At 39.9% G+C, this 17489-nt stretch overlaps 1 long non-coding RNA gene across 1 annotated transcript in view; it reads left to right on the top strand.

Annotated features, from left to right (window-relative positions):
* Nucleotides 1-211: 211 nt before the first annotated feature.
* Nucleotides 212-17489, top strand: part of LOC149917184 (uncharacterized) — a 33133-nt gene continuing 15855 nt past the window's right edge. Inside the window, exon 1 of the long non-coding RNA XR_016467980.1 lies at nucleotides 212-447. This is a non-coding gene — a long non-coding RNA (uncharacterized LOC149917184). The remainder of the gene's footprint in view (nucleotides 448-17489) is intronic.

Raw genomic sequence — 17489 nt, 5'->3', positions numbered from 1 at the left:
AATGCAAAATCACTTAAATTTGGCTTTCACTTGCTTTGCAGAGTAGACTTTACTTTTAGATCACGATGTAGATAATTACTTGACACCTCTGTTTTCATTCTTAATACCAGCTAATTCAGAAAGCTGAAAAGATATTCATGTTCATTTGGTGGTATAATGCACTGAGAAGGGCTTAATCACTTTTAATTTGGATATTATCTACTTCTTTCTGTAGACCAGAACATCGAAAGTGTCTCCATTCAACTGCCTTGAAACTTGCCTGAACCGTGGTTCTCTGTTTTCTCCTCCATGTCTGGTTTTTGCCCAAGGGAAGACCACAATTTGGGATAAGCTCTGCTCTCCAACAGACTTGTCATGTGTGGGGATGGTATCTCTGAGCTTGTGCCTCTGTAAGGCCACGCACTCTACTGTGCTGAGTCCAAGAAAAGACTTCCAAGTGATTGCCAGGTAACTCCAAATGCTTTCATATCTTCTAGCGCCAAATTAATTCTAGTATTGGAAATTAATTTCCTAGCATGTTTGGGGAATAAAGAGGTGAATTAATTACTGCAGGCATCATGATACTGTCCAAAGTCTGCAGTTAGTTATTGGTTCAGATTAGCATGAAACTGGTAGTAAATTGGGTTCTGCTTCTTTATCATTCAAGAGCTCTTTTACATGACAACACGATATACACATCTCCAAGGGATACCTCTGGCACTTCCACTGCTCTCATTTCTTTGCACACCCTTGTTCATTATTGAAACTTGGAACCAAAGCGGGATATGGGGAGGTCTGTCTGTCTGCTTTATTTCACCTAAGCAAACTCTACGCTCCCTTGTTAGCACAGGAAGCGTTTATGAAAGTTGTTTAAAGAGCAATTGCTCTTCACCAGGGATGCTTGTCTTTGCTCTGAATTTAAATCAGGTTCATGACGCAGAAGGGAAACGTAAAGCTTCTGGGCTGTGTTTCTGAGCTGAGTGTTGTTGATGGGCCTCACAGTGCCCGAAAGGAGGGAGATCTCATCAGACTGGCTATGTATTTAGGCAACTATATGGCCCCATATTGTTGTGTATCATTAAAATTGTGTACAGAAGATGGAATTAGGAAGTTTAAAATAAATAATAGAAATAAGTTCTGAATGCTGTCAAGTAAATGTAATTGTATTGTTAGAACTGGAGCTCCTAGAGCCACATTGGTGCAGAAAGCAATTCCTGTGTCTATGGGAAAGAATTTAACGAATACAGATTGTAGGTCAACAAGTAGTGCCTATGCTGCCTATACTTGTTTTTGTTGTTGCCATTACGTTTCCTGTGTGTTTTGCTATGAAGTCTCATTCTCTTTATCTGTCTTGACAGACGGAATCAGTAAATGTTACATTATCAAGTTTTATCTAAAAATGTCTTCCACTGATAGCGCATTTATGTCGTGTCATAATAGCTCTTTGTACCAAAGCACTGAGAGCTGGGAAAATCCTGGCTGGAGAGTAAGCTTGCATTTTTGAAGTAGTAAAAAGTTCTTTGTTCTTACAGCATCCTATTTTTAGAGTGAACTTAATTAAAATGAGTAAGGAATTTAGCAATCTGGAATAGGAAAAATGGGTCATTATTAATTACTATGTATATAATAAATCCAGGGCTGTAGTCTTTCCTCACAATGCACGTATGTCTTTTCCTTCCTCACAGACGTTTTTCACTATCAGTTGACTCCGCTTCCTTTCTCTACAGCCCTGGCTTAACAAATTGCTAAGCTGAGTACCTAACTGGAAGAAGTCATGGAGGCTTTTTTGGGTTCTGCTTAGACACTGTTGAGAGCATTTCCATGTTGAATTAAGCATAATTATGCTGTCAAAACTCAGCTTCGCTAATGCATCTCCACAACCTCTTTCCTTTCTTCCATGCCGTCAGCACCTTCTCCCTTTCACCTGATATCTGTGAGCTTGCAGTCAGGAATACATGTTTATTTAGGTGGTGAGGACAGAGGGGAATAGTAGTGTTCTGTGTTCATACTGTTTGCAAATGATATTCGTATTCTATGATCAATACGATTCAACTTGGTTTTATCCCTCTCGTTCCTTCCTTTCTACCTTGTCAGCCTAGTTTTCTGTCAGTGTTCCTCTTGAGACTTTCTTGTGCACTTCCTCCCAGCTCCCGAACTCTTTTGTGACCTCTCTGACTCTACTCCGTTCTGATAGATATTTGTCCTGGTCTGGGCCTGTCTGAGTCATCTGGTCCACCTCGAGTTCTGCCCCGTTGAAGGTCTTGATGCAAACAGCTCATTGCAGCTCCTGGGCTGGGCTGGAGTCATTCTGCTCTTCCAACATGTACCACTGTTTCCATTCCTCTACAAGGCCAGATGACCAAAGTAAGGGGCTTATTATTAATTTCTTTGTTTCTTTTAGAAGCAACATCAAACTGGAAAACTGTAATGCAATACCAACTTTTCATGAATGGGGGAACTTAAGGTCATGAATAGTTCTTCTCTCTCCTCTCCTTTCAAACTCTCAGGCTTTGATTGGAGATCAGTAATATATGACATTTCCATGAAGATTTCTTAAATAATTCATTTTAACTATGATAAGTTGGTAAAAGATTACCACTGTGGTTCCTCTGGTTGTATAGAAATTACTAAACTGCCAAGGTTGGACTGGTTCACGCTGTTGAATATCCTGTTTTTACGCTCATAATTCTAGGATTATTCCCTGTGACATCCTGTCAAACGACTTCAGTTTGGACTCTAGTAAATTATGCCCCTTGGGTTTCTCTGAGTGCCTACAAATAGACAGGAAATGTTCAGCAGTGATTAAAGCACATCAATATACTCTGTCAAGTAGTTGCTGTTTTTAAAACTACAGGTGGATAAATCTTAGCAATAGAAAAATTGGCTATGTAAACTAATTACTCTTTTTTTTTTTTTTTTGGCTAGATAGGAGGGCTATAAATAATCTATCTGTAATGTATTTATACAGTGCAATGCTTTTATAAAAATGAAAGAGAAACCAAAGAACAAATAGCTCCTCATAGAGATTTTATTTGGTCTTGTAAGCCTCAAATTTTTTGGTGCATGTCAAGTACTATATGGCTATTGAAGGAAATAACAACAACAACAACAAAAAAGACAAGGAGATGAAGTTTCTATTGCAGTCTTGCGTTAACATTTTTCACTTCTAGTTTTTCCATGTGTGACTTATCCTGCTGCAATAGAATAAAGGGTAAAGGGAATATTATAACCAGATCTTCAGACATAAGTTGGGTGGTAAAACCTTGCAGCATTTCAGGTTTGCATAGCCTGCTGCTGCAACCACTTAAAGCAATGTGCATGGCCTCTCTGTTGGAGCAGTGACTTGAAGCCAGCACTGTATTCAGGGCTGTTTGCTGACTGAGCTCCAAACCCACAGATTTTCTGCACTTAGTGCTTAGGAGGGGAAGGGGGGTAGGAGGGCTGGAGAAAGAAAATAAAGCGATTGTAGCTAAGTTTTAAATAATGGAGCTACATTTCATAATTCCTTAACTTCCAGGAATGTGACTTCAGGTGCTGGTTTATTTTAGAGATAGTGGTCAGTGACAGGCAAGATTTAGATCTGTAGTCACTCAGACTCCTAAATATGGATTTAGTCTGTTAATTTAGAATCTTGTTTTTTTGTCTTTCTCCACCACTTTGTACGTGCATAAATCCTCACATGTTTTACTACAACAAACACACCATAAATACCTGCTACAGACATTTCCTGCTGTCCCTAGATGCCAACACTGAGCTTGCCAACCTCTTTCTCTTATCTAGGCTTCATGATGACTTCTCAGATACGTTTAACTAAGATGATAGACTAGACTTTGACCAAAAAGCATTGTGACCATTTTTATTCATTAGGAGAAGACAGAAAGTTAAAATCCAGAAAGGACCCCCTTCTCTTTCCTAAAGTATCTAATTTCTCCCAAATTACCATCAACCATGAGATCACTTGAAGGGCTGCATGTAGATGCATTAAGCCAAAAGCGTGCCTTGAACACTTCTCTTTGAATAGAACAAATCTATCATTCATTCAAACAAACAAAACCCCCTTGGAGCCTAATATCCTTAGTGTCATCATTAATTATAATATGTAATCATAATCATTTTGGAGGTAGACCTGGGGTTAATTTGGCCAAACAACTGCTGATCACTAACAGTGGCCTATTCAAGTGTATGAAAATGATTCCCTGTAGTTCTTACGTGTATGACGGAAGTAATATATTGTGGGTTTTTTTTTCCTACAGGCTGAGTGCCAAGGTATTAATGTTCCCTGTGACTCTGATTCACAATGACTGGATACTTTTAGCTCTATCTTTTTATGAACAGGTGGATAGGAAATCATTTTGGCATAGAACAAATGGAGAGAGGTGCTACAATGGATTGTCTCTGTTAAGGGCCCGCTGCCAGTCTATTTTTTTTTTTTTTCCCCGTTTTCTTTTTATAGCTGGCTCTGAAACAATGTGCAGGTTTCTTCTGTCAGAAAGAGTAGCGGTCTTTTGAGGCATCCAGTCGTGTTACTGTCCTACCTGCACTGACACTGTGCTGCTCCCTGGGAGCTTTGTTCATCTGACAGCAGCCTAGTGAAACTGCTCTTACTGAAAGCCCAGAAGTGGCAGCAGGCAAAGCAAGGCCTTAAATCAGCTCTGCTCTTGTGGTTTGGTGTCCATGCTGTAGCTAGGGCTTGTTGCAGTATTTATGTGCATGCCATCATACTTGCAGAGTTGGAGGTAAAAGTTGATAGATTCAGAAGTACAGTAAAAATAATAATAATAAATAAATTGATGTTTCACAGCTGCTCAGAGTACATAGTTGTGAAGGAAACAGATTAAATAGAGAAACCTGAGAACTTTCCTACAGTGTTTGAGCAGATAAGGCTGCAGGCTGCATGCTAATTACATGAACTGCATGCCTATGGACTTGATCCCCTGCGGTGGCACCCACAAAATAAACTGTTTTGATAGGAAGCTGTAAATTATTAAGAAAATGAGGATCCATTAGGTTCATTTTCATTGACAAATTAATATGTGCTGGCCAAAATGACTTGAATAAAACTGATTTTTCTGGTAGTGGGAGGGTGATACAGGAAAGGTGATTAAAAAAAAATTTAAAAAAAATTGATGTGAACTTTGCTTTTCCCCCCCATCTCTAGGTTTCCCAAAAAATGACTGACCAATCCATGTTTCTAAGTACAGTGAAGTGAACTGGTTCAAAACAACAGAAGGAAAAAAATAAGATCTGAATAATCACATTATCTCTCCATCTCTCCTGTTTAAGGATAATTATTTGGGAGAAGGGGAGAGGGAAAGAGTAAATGCTGTACCTGACTGGAACAAGGCAATCCGACCAATGAAAAAAAGGCACTGTTGGAGGATGTTTCAGTCTTATGACATTATTGCCCACATACTAGTTTTGAGGAAATATGCACGGGCATAAACTTGTACATCTTACAGAAAGAAAAGAGTCGATTGACTCATTGGCAGTAGCAATGTAACGTACTTTGGAACAGCCAGAGCCAAGCATATGGTATTCATCATTAGCAGCAGCAACAGAAGTGATTGCTGTGGGGCTGGGGCTGCAATACCCACTGCCTGGCTCCTCATCTCTGTGATGCCCTCAGTGCTGCCTCCAGCACAGTGTTCCATGTGTGGTCTGGGGCTTCTGCCCCTCGAGCTGCTGCTGCATTTGGTCCTTGTGGTCACCTCCATGCAATAAGCTCCCTCGTTAAGAGTTTTACCTTTGTTTTCCCCTTCCTCATCCCACTGTTTATGAGCCCTATTAATCTGCAAGACTATAAAGTCTATCCAAAGGAAAACTGTTTGACAAAAAGAGCTCTTTGCTGTTGTTGTTATTTTTTTTTTTTCCTTCTCCACTCTTCATTTAGTGATTGGCTGGGGAGCTTGGAGACCTGAATCAAAACCTGAAGCTGTCAACTTGCTGAAGTAGTAAGCAGCTTTTAAAACGTCATTACCATTCACTGTTATCATTATGCTTACATAGTACAACAGCAGCTCAGCATTGGTTTGATAGTCACAGCGATCATCTGTGCTCCTCAATAGCTTTTGAAATGTTCCTCTATAACATAAACGTCTGGCAGTACCTCAGGATCGAGACAAATGTTTAATATCTGTGTTACTAATGGTGAAACTGAGATACAGAATGCCTTAAGTGGCTGAACCCAAGTGCATTATGCTGTGAGAGAGCTCTCTGGGCTAGATGAGAGCCCTGCGAGGTCCCCATCACAGCAGAGGGAAGACTTTAAGCTCTGCAGCTACTTCAGTTCTCTTAGAGATGACCCTGGGCATCTTGGTGGGTATTGTGGTGCTATGTTATGTTACTCTTGAGATGAGAGGAAGCTGATTTTGCTATTTGTATTCAGATATGGAGTTGGAGAGCAGGCTCTTTGCTGCTGTTCTGTGAAGTTTAGCTTTATGTCTTCACATATTTTTTGTTGTTTAGAAGTAGGAATAAAATGCATTTGGATGGCATGAAAACCAGCACCTGTAAAAAACTGAGAAGTTAGAGAATTAAAAAAGTGCACAGTATCTAGTTGATGCCATTCCTCCAAAGGGAGGAAATTTTTTTTTTTACCTCGCTAATATTCTCCCTTGCAACCTTCTCATTCAATGTCAGCTATTCCTCCACATGAGGATTTCCTTTATTTCTGTATTTATTTAAACTGAGTGTGATGAATCTAGCAATGGCTTAGTCTGCAACCATTCTCTTATCGTTGTCCTCAAAATTCAAATTCAATTTGTAGTCTCTTTTTACCAGATCAATACTGTATAAAATATTGTCGTGTAGTGCTGTTACTAGACTGTGTCACTTCAGGAAAATAATTGAAATTACCTTTCATCTCAGAATACTTTAATGTACTTTTTTATCTGTTTTAAATTGTGAACAATTTCCTACTTGAAGCCAAGAAACTGTAGAGGGCATCTTTATCTCTGACCTTAGGCTGCATTTCTGCACTTCTAGAGATATTAGGTTGTTACTGAAATGTGACCTTTGCTTTCAGGACCATGCTTTTATGTCCTGCCACACCCCACCCACCAGATTTTCCATGTAAAATACAGTATTTCTATCCATCTTTCATTTTTCTTTAAAGCCTGGTCCATAACGATGACAGGACTGTGTGAATGATAATATATGAATTTTGTATTCCCCACAGTGAGGCAACATCATTTTGGTTCTTTACAGAATATGTACAGCAGTTTATTACTTTCATGAAATATTGGAGGAATGCAAAGATGAGAAGTTTAGTGCTTGGTAAGAAAGCCAGAATCCAAACAATGCTTCAAAGGCTTTTAAAATAAATCTTTGTCTGTGTTGACAAATCTATGGATAATTCCACTGAAGTAGTACCATTTGAGATTGATTTGTCCATTGAAAGAAGATCTAAAGAACACAATTATATTCAGATTTGGCCAAAGTGTCTTCCTATCTGAGGCCACCTCGATGCAGAGCAAGCTGAATCCTTTTGGGCTAAATTTAAGCAGCAGCTTCTACCTGGGGGCCTTCATCTCTACAGCTTCCCCAGCAGTTTCCCATAGGTAAGCTCGCAGAGGAGCAGATGGCACTTGGGATGAGTTGTACTTTGTCGTACAAGCCCTTTGAGATGGCATTTCTCAACTTCTGTTTTTGGCCACCTTGTTCCATGCTTGCCTAAGCCAAACCACTAGTCTTTGTCTGACCAAGGAGTGAAAGCTGTTGGTGCAACCAATTAATCGTACCGGGATGCTTTTTAGCTAATTTTTGACATTGTAGACCAATCCTTCACTTCCCTTTGATCTGTTTTCTCAATCCATGGACACATTTGTGAGAAAGTAACTGAACGGAGATGAGCTTTAATGTGAAAGGAGGAGGTGCTCAGTTCAGCCTCTGTTAGGTGATATTTAAGGGCTTATGTGGGACAGCTCTTGTCCCATGGAGTAACTCTATGATCTGCTAATTAGGGTGGCAGCACCTGTTGTCAGAACCCAGCCAGCAACAAAGCAGGAGCAAACAAATTAAGGTAATCAATGAGATTGGAAGTGGGGAATTAAGGGAAGATAGAGATATGGGAAGGGAAAGGAGAAGTTGTTCTATTAAGCCTGACTTCCCATCCCTTCCCACACTCCTTGGACAGTCCTGCTATGTCTGCACTGAATTTGCTCCTCCTGTGCTGGCAGTTGCTGCTGGCGTCCTGAGGAGAGGAGGAGGAGGGAGATGAGGTTGAAGCCCATCTGCTCCAGCTCCTGTGCTCTGCCCTGTTCTCCTTCTGGGCAGAGAGGATAGGGCAGCTTTGGTGTTCAGATTGCTGGCTGCATGGGATAAAAAAGCACTTAGCAGATTTGGTGGGAGCAGGCAGATTTTACCAATTTATGTTGCCAAGCTACATACCACAAATGTGTCTGTAAGTGCTGAGAAATGAGTATGACTGCAGCTTTGTTTATAAGTGGCATAAAACCAACAAAGACAGCCAGTCACCCAGCTTTTATAAATTACATTTTTTAACTGAAAACATAATGAGGTCAAGATTGCTGCTTCTGATTTCCAGGATTTTTTTTTTTAATTTCTCTAATTTTTACCTTACTTCCACATTCACTCCTTCCCTCATTCTAATGCACAGAGAGGACAGAAACGGGGGGAAAAAAGGAGCAAGATTCATAAAGAGTAGAAAAAAGACGACTTTGAATTAATTTATACAGTGTTTCTGCTCTTTGATAAACTTCACATTTTCCTGAGGTAGAAAGCGTGCAGCTCTTTAAGTAGATGTGCTTGTGGGAAGCAAAAATGGCCTTCACAGCACATGGGGGAATGCAGATTTTTAAATTAGGTGTTTAAATTCAAAAAGAAAAAAAAAAAAATTAATAACAATCCTGCTGCTGTTGTAAAAATGGCCCTAAAGTCAAATGCGCAGTGCTTGTGTTACTGAAAGTTGTAGTAGACTGAGGAATTTGGATGAACTTTTACCAATGAATCTCTGCTGTTTATTTAAATTAAACAATATTTGCTTTTGTTGTATATCATGCAGATGTTCTTCCAAGATTTTTTTTTTTTTTAATATATAAAGCTTTTAAGGCTTTTCTTGCTGTCTAATCTCTTTAAATGTACTGTATATCACATTTATGAAATGCATTGGTACCAGAAAGAAGCAGACGACTTTGTTTTTAAACAAAGACCCCAGGATAAGGGGCAATGTTTTTCCCCTCACAGGTGATGGAGTATGTACAAAGAATGCAGCAGATAATGGCAGTCCTGTCCTCTGAACAGATGGTGATGGTCCTGTTGCTAGGATAAGGCCTGAAGAATTTAGTTTTTAATTCCACATTATTTGCCTCAGTGCCATGAATATCCCTAGGTTTCCTCAGGCAAAAATACAACAAATACACAGAAAGAGAAAGAGAAGTGACATGCGGATAGAAAAGGAGACAGAGCACGGGAAAGGACTGGAGCCAGGTCAATAGAAGCTTTTGGGAAAATGTCTGCTCAGCTGTCTGCAATCACCTGGGTTTGAAAGGCAGGCAGGAAGGAAGATTGGTTTGGCATGAGAACGAGGCCTTTGATGCTTTAGATACCACAGAGAAAAATACCCATTTCTTCCCATTAGAAGTCTGTTGACTTTCCTAATTAAGATAAACATGTTTCTGAAGAAGTTAGCTCTCACAGTACTACGTTTGTAAAAACAACCGTGCTTTTAAAATATATACACAGACAAGGACGTGTGCCAAGAACTAGTGCTGGTGTGGTCTTACAAATCACTTTACAGGAATATTTTTAAATCATTGCCTTATTTAAAAGTGAGCGGATTTCATTCCCTCCAGTCAATTAAATATCTAATTTCAACTCAAGTAGATAATAACTGAAGTATTTTTATATAAATGAATGAACAGTTAGAAAACTGTTAAAACACACAGCCCTCGAGCATGAAAAATATATTCGTTGAACAATTTTATTATTTTATCCCTAATTTACTACAGAGATTTTTGCACTTTACATCATTTTAGTTTGTGGCACTGGGGGGAAAAGAAATCTAATTTCAAAAAGATGAATTCGGATTGAAATTCTCCAGGATCCCATTGCCACCTGAATTATTCCAGCAACCACGTTATGTGTGTGGTGACAGCACTGATTGACAACTGTGATTTGGCAAAAGAGCTGTTATGGGAAAACCCGTGAATACTTCTAGTGCCTATGACCCAGTCCCCACATATATGCATGTGCAAAATGTCCACCAAAACCAAACCAACTCAGCTTGCCCTCCTGAAATTTGGGGGATTAATCTGAATGTTCTGCTCTTTCTGGATGTCCACACGAAGCTGGGCTGCATCAACAGTTCCCCATTTTCAGCTGCTCTGTGGTCGGTGAGTCTCTCCTTCCACTTGCTGATTTCAGATCCCCCCACCTCCATAGAAGTTCTGCTGACTGGGATGAAATCCATGCCATCTATGTTGAGATCCACTGCGTAAAAAATATAGCTAACAGGAAATCACATGATGAAAACATCTCCTGTTTGGTGCCTGAACGCAAGTGGAGAAAAATCTGGATGAAAATATATAGGACTTAAAATACGTGCCAAAATATACCATACACATGTTATTTATGCATGCGTGTATGTGTATATATATGCATAATTCATGCCTCTATACCCAAAAAAAGAAAAAAAAGTCATTTTTATCAACAACTAAAAAAAGTTATGCCTAAGAAAGATAATTTCAAAATTAGCTCAGTCGGAACAGATGCTTTAGGAGGTCTCCAAACAGTTGCTGTTTTCATTGTGTGTCCAAAAGCATCCATAAGTGTAATATAAAATAGATGAGAGTTTGATACTTGACTGTTTGGGCACCATGTTGTCTCAGAACCCTCTGGACAAGTCAACACAGTTTTTCCTTTAACTAATGTCTTTCCAGTAGATCCCAACACTCCTTCATCTTTTACCTCAGTCTCACTGGTGGAGATTCATTATCAGTTCATGGATTTTTTTCTTTCATCATCTTCAGTGTCTCCTAACATCCAACTACTTGCCATGCTTCCTTTTTAAGTGCCTATCAATAGTAACTTGTTCTCAATGCTGTCCTTTGGTCTACCACATTCAGATAATTTTGCTTAATATTTGATGTCAAGAAGTGAGATGTACCAGGTATAGATAGCAGCAATCTTCTTTTGCTTCTGAGTGCAAGGGGGAGAAGGAGGGAGGTGGTGGAGTCACCTTCCCTGAAGGTTTGCAAGAAAAGGATAGGTGTTGCATTGAGTGTGACACGGTTTAGTGGGCATGGTGGGGATGGATAGATGGTTGGACTTGGTGATCTTAGTGGTCATTTCTAACCTTAATGATTCTCTGATTCTAAGGTGACCTTTCTAACACGTTGCTCATCTTGGTCTGTGTTAGGAGCTCGCTGCAGAACCCTGTTCTGGAGCATCTTTCTTTGCATTATCTCCAGAGGAGGTTAAGGGTAACTTTCTCGGATATGCCTGTAAGTTTAGATGCCTTAGTGAGGCTCCCAAGTATTCTCCAACTCATTGCACAAAATGATGAGGTGAATTTTTCACAGTCCTTCATGTGAAAATAAATAATAATACCTCTGAAACTTGATCAGAGATGAAAGAAACCTTTTCCTTTGGAAAGCTGGAGAATTGTTTTCCCATACAGTGCGGTTTATGATACACACAGAAGCCTTTGTGGCTCATGATGTTTATCCTTCATGTTGCAGGAAGGAGTCAGATGCATGCCTTCAAGTGAGATAATGTGTCACTTCTGACATTTCTCTTTCTAAAGTTTGTGATCTTTCTTTTAAATACTGCCTGTTCATTTACAAATCTGTTCTGAAGAAAAACTGTGCTACCCTTCTTGATTCCTGGTTAATAATCAGAATGGTGTTGAAACTGGAGGAAAACATTTCTCCTTAAGCTCACCAGAATTTGATATAAATTTCCTTAAAAACAAGCTTTCAGGTTTTCTTTGCTTTCTAATTTTAGACAGATTTTTTTTTTTCGTGCAGAAGCAAAGGTGTCAGTGGCATAGCTAGCTTGTGTAATGAAACACATAGATTTCTCTTCTACTTATTTTATTTCTCACATTCATCATTCATATTTAATGCCACAGGCATTAGACTTCTTAATTCCCTATATTGAATTGAAGAGGCACACACAGCATGTGCTCCAGTTTAATGACTTGTAATTCTTCACCAATGGCACACTTTTTCACCTGAAAAACTCGTGGTGCCAAACTTCTGTTCCCATCTGCGTCGCAGTCAGCATCCTAAACAAGGTGGTGATGGCTGGAGAGCTGAGTGCTTGGAAAGTGTGAGGTGCTAACCTTAAATGCCTCTTGGTGTGAGAGTGGTATACTGGCCTAAGGGTTATTTTGTTGATGTGGCTTTTTTCTCTTTAATTGAATCTCAGAAGTCATTGACTTCTGTCCCGTTGGCTCTCGGACATGCTTCTTTTCTTTGCCATTCTCTTTTTGTGAGCCAAGTTTCAAGTAATATGAAACTCTCCCCCACCCTAAGCTAATTAACATTAATCTTCTGAATAGATTTGCCAATAATATTTTCAGCAAAAAGGCTTCACAGACTTCAGCAGGACTAGTGGATCAGATGAATGACAATTGAATCTGGTGTCGGTATTTCAAGCTATGATGCAGTGACTAGGTATTATCCTCAGTATATTTACTTACAAATATCTCATAGGAGTGTCGTAGTTGTTAGGGTTATTGATTTGGAAGAATCTTTGAATCTTGAAATAAAATAATGTACAACTACAAAGTGTTAATGGTGCTGGGGCAGTGTCACACCTTCAGAAACATTTACCGGCCTTCGCAGACCTGAAGCTTAGGTAGACTTATCTTTTTGTGGTTTCCCAAATGGACAGATAGAGACATTGATAAATTATGGCTTGTTACCCATGAACTTCTGATAGCCAAATGCAGCGTCCACAGGAAAACAAAAATCAACACTGAGTTTCCCCTCTAAGTAGTTGTGAGAAACATTCCTGAGAGTTTCCCTCTGATGCTTTCAGGAAATGAGAGGGAAAGAGCAAAGAAATGAAGTTGCCTGGTTATTTGAGGAGAGCATGCTTGAATAAGAGCAGTGATTCTTTACAATGAAAGTCATCTCTGGAGTAGAATATTTCTCCTTCAAAACGTTCTGAAGGCATGTGTTCTCTTAGGAGACAGGTGGGATAGAAATGGGTGAGGAGGAGAATGGCTCCAGTCTTGTTCCCAGCAAAGGCTGCAGACTAGATGCTGGCTGGTGTGATGTGTGAAGAGCGAATATACAGCTATTTGAGCAGCTTTAGAATACCTGCTTTCTTAGCAATGTGTTCACTGGGATAATCTTTCTACAGAACCATTTACTGTCTGGCACTGACCTCTGCATGGCTGGCTTCTTTGTGTCTGTGCCTTCAGCACAGTAAAAGCACAGCTGTCCTGCTGGGAAAAGGCTTTATTCGTTGTCAGAAAGGCTTCATTCATTGTCAGGCGTATAGTGAGGAGGAGGAGGAGGAGTGGCAGAGGTTATCCAGGTACAGGTCCTTTTAAATATAACATCAATTTTTAAGGGAGCTCACATAAGTGGAAGAAGTTATTCTTAAGTGAATATGATCATCGTGAGAAAATGAGAATTATTCTGTTGATGAATAGCAATTTAACCTTAGTCTTCATAATATACATGACATTTTTCTTTGGAACATATCCTAAAGTATTAAAAAGAAAGGGGAAAAAAAAAAAGGCACTTACTGGAAAAGATCTTCAAATATTTCAGCATAGAAGTAAAAAATTTGTGTCTAGGAGAGGGCTTAGAGGTCACCTCCTTCACATTCCTGTCCCAAAGTAGGACCAGCTCAACCTAAAATGTGCTTCAACTGCCAGCTTTTTCCTCCTTTCTTCTCCCCCTTGGAAATCTAGCTGTTATTTTTATTACTTTTCAAAGGTTTATAGAATCATAGAGTGATTCTTCCTTCCTTTTTTTTTTTTTTTCCTAAAGATCTTAATGTATTTAGTGATCTGATTTCTCTTTAGTAGTTAGAAATGTCTCAGAAAGTGGTTATTAATAAATCATTAAAGGTTTGCATCTCGTTTCATTTCCATGCTGTTCCACTACTGTGTATTTTCAGCCACAGTACAAAGTCATTCTGAAAATCTGAATTTTTGTTTTGTTTTACAACAGAGTCAAATCTAAACGATGCTGACAAGCCTACAGCTTTTTCCTTTACCTGTAATGCTTTATTACTCAAGTTCTTTGCTTAGATAAAAGATTTCTTAGCCTGATCTTGTTTTATCTGGCATCTATGATGTGGAAATAATCATGCATGCAGGGTTTAACAAACAGCATATCTTGAAGAGAACATGGAGACACTTCAACGATAGGGCTTTGCTGGGAATAGGGAATAGCAAGGTTGAGCATAATGCTTGATAACTACTTATAGTCTCAGTAGCACCAAAGGAGGTATGGGAAATGATGAAAAAACTTATGAAAGGTAAACTGACTATAATTCAAACTAAATATCTCCCCTCGTGCAGAAGCTCTTTTTAAATTACTCAGATAAATGAGCTCATTTATGGAATATTTTGTACTGCATGAACTTATATGGGCACCTGTCATGTATATATATTTTTAATACTGAACTTGTATAGATGGCTTAAAGTCCCCCTTGCCCTTTAGTAAATTTAAATCTCCCACAAAGCTGCTGTACAGTAGTCATAAAGAAACATTTATGGTTCAACATAATTTCCCTTCATTTCTTTTTCTTTCTTTTTTAAAAAAAAGAAAAGGCAGTTTAAAAGTAATAAAGCACTTCCTTCTGTAAATCTTTGATCTTTTTTCTTCCTAAGGGAAGATTAATTTGTAAATATGCTAATGGATTTGTATAATATGAAACCTTCATAAGAAAAACTACATTAGTTCATATGAATGAACACATCTATCTTATTCAATTTATAAACTAATGGCTGAGAGCATCAACACTGCGCTCTGCTCAGTCTCTTGTCCAAAATCACTGCATGCATTTCTCAGACAACACAGAATTTTACAGAACAGAAATGTGTTAAATACGACCAGTTTTTATCACCTTTGACTCTTTTCTTGTTTGACTGCAGCAGTGAGATTTGCTGATGTTCCAACCAGACAAATACCCTGCTTGGAAGAAATCCATTGCTAACGTGATGGGAGTTGCAATGTGTGGACATTAATTACCTGGCTGTGTGCCCTCCTAACGAACCCTGATGTTTGCCACCAAAGGGACTGAGTGTGCCAGTACGGTGCTCACTTGGGCAAGCACCCCAGCAGCTGCAGGACCAAGGCAGATGTCACAGCTCAAAAGCAAAGCTCAGAACTTGGCCCCTGCCAGCACCTTGTTGGGGCAGCAATGTTGCTTATTTCCCTCTGGAAAACTGAGGCTGCTGCTCCTACCTTCCCCCCTTCCTATGGTCATACTGGCTGTGATGAGGGGCAAAGCTACCCAGCAGAAGAGGAGGGACCTGGGTGAGTAGGTTCTTCACGGTGGGATTTACCCTCACTGGAGGTACAGTAAGAAGCGGTGGGCTGCAGCTTCCTGCTCTTAGCCCTACAAAGCTCCATTCTTCTTTCTGCACCTGGAGCCCACATTTCATTTCCTTGTTCTTTCCTTGCTTTGATTTATTTTGGGTCTTAGCTGAGAAGCATCCACGCCACGATGGCAACATCCTCTCTAGAAGGAGAGATGGAGGAGACACAGCAGGATGGGTAAACCCTGCTATATCCATCTTGAACTTTCTTCCAGCTTCTCTCTGCCATTTGTTTCTTCACTCTGTTTCTTTTTGCCTCCTTCCTTTCCTAAACTGTGTAGTACCAATGGGAACTTGGCACAGCATTAAATCAAGCAGATCTGAAAACCAATGGTCCAGCAATGTTGTGAGGATGCCTTTATAGGCAGCCCAAGGCCTGCAGAAAAACGGCTGCCATGGGGAAGAAATCTGTGTATATCACTTTTATCCCCTTACACTTCAAAACATTTATTTATTTGTTAAGCAAAAAGATCCTGGGGAGGGTTTAAATTGATGTTGAGCTTTCCCCTATTTTCCTCCAATTTTGGCTGCAGAGGGAAGCTGAGTGCTGCAGAGTGGTGACTCTGAACCCCTAAGCTTTATCCAGGGATTTCTCAACATCGCCTGCCTAGTTTACTAAGGTGAGGACAGATCTCTCAAACTTCAAGCCAGCATAACCAATGAAGGGCTCGTTTGATGTGTTGTGGTGCTGGGTAGGTGTGTCATTAGTGGCTTCAGCAGGCCTGTTCTCCCAAGAGCTGACAGCTTGGAGTCCAGCTCCATTGTTTTGCTTTCATCCTGCTTGCTTGCATACAAAAGTTGTGCGTTTCCCCAGGCCCAGAGCTGCTCCCCTTATTGACGCTGTCATGTTGTGGTAGGGGGTGGACTTGTAAAGCACACCTTGGGGCTGGGGGAGAAGGAGCACAAGGAGATGATTCGCAGCTGGTTGTAACGGGGGTGGGTGGGAAAGAAGTGTCAAACTGCTCAGAATAGATGAATGCTATAAAGAGGCCTAGGAAGATAAGAAATGAGAGATTCATATCAGTTTACTTCCCCCCCTCACCCCCTTTTTTTTTTTTTTTTAATCTCCTCTCTCTCTGGGAAATTCTTTCCAGTGCTTCTCAGTAGTAGTGGGAATCAAGAGCAAAAGTGATGGGAGAGAGTTAGCAGTTGCAGTGAACAGAGATTCAGACATGAGTGTGCAGCGTAATGCAGTCTGCTCTCAGACAAGTGAGGGAGGGAGCTCTGGGCTCTTCCCTCGCAAAGTTTTCTTCTAACAGTCAGAAATAATAGAAAGTAGACATAGAAGAGATCTGTTAATTGATCTTGTCCACTTCTTGCCCAATGCTGGGTTATTCCCTGCAGCACATTGACTAGTGCTGAGTTCAGCTTTGTTTTTAAACCTCCACAGTGACAATCTCCCGAGGGAAGTAGTGAAAGCCTGACTCCACAGCCTCTCCTTGTCGATCTGCTTTGCAGAGGGAAATGCTCACAACCAGGAAATACTTTCTGACGTTCAGCCTACTTCCCCCCGCCATCACTTCTTTTCTTTTTTTAAATTCTGTCTTATTGATTCTATTGCTATTTTATTGTATCATCTGAAATGATGCCCTTCCAGGAGCGCCACGAGTTAGCTTGAAACATCAAAAGCTGCATTCTCAGGAATGTAAATGCATAGTTTTATGTACCTGACTGGCTGCTGGCATGGGAATGGTTGTTGAATAACCACCTTAACTGCAGGTAGAAGTTTAGAGCTGACCGTGCACTTTTTTTCCCTGCCACTAAAATTGAGACCCTATTGTATGAAACAGATCCAAGAAAACAGTATCTTGAATCCTTAACTTCTTAAAATTATTTTATTTGCATCTTGGGTTTTTTTTTGTTTTTGTTTTTGTCTTCCATCAAAGCATCTGCCTGTTCAGTTTGGACTTTTTTCATTGCCCTTTTCCTCCTCTTAATCTCAGCACTCGATTGTGAATTTGGTCAGGGTCCTATTTAAACA

Source organism: Phasianus colchicus, chromosome 7, assembly GCF_987193195.1.
Source record: "Phasianus colchicus chromosome 7, bPhaCol1.hap1.1, whole genome shotgun sequence".
NCBI classification, from domain to species: Eukaryota; Metazoa; Chordata; class Aves; order Galliformes; family Phasianidae; genus Phasianus; species Phasianus colchicus.
This window is presented reverse-complemented; position numbering and strand designations above follow the sequence as displayed.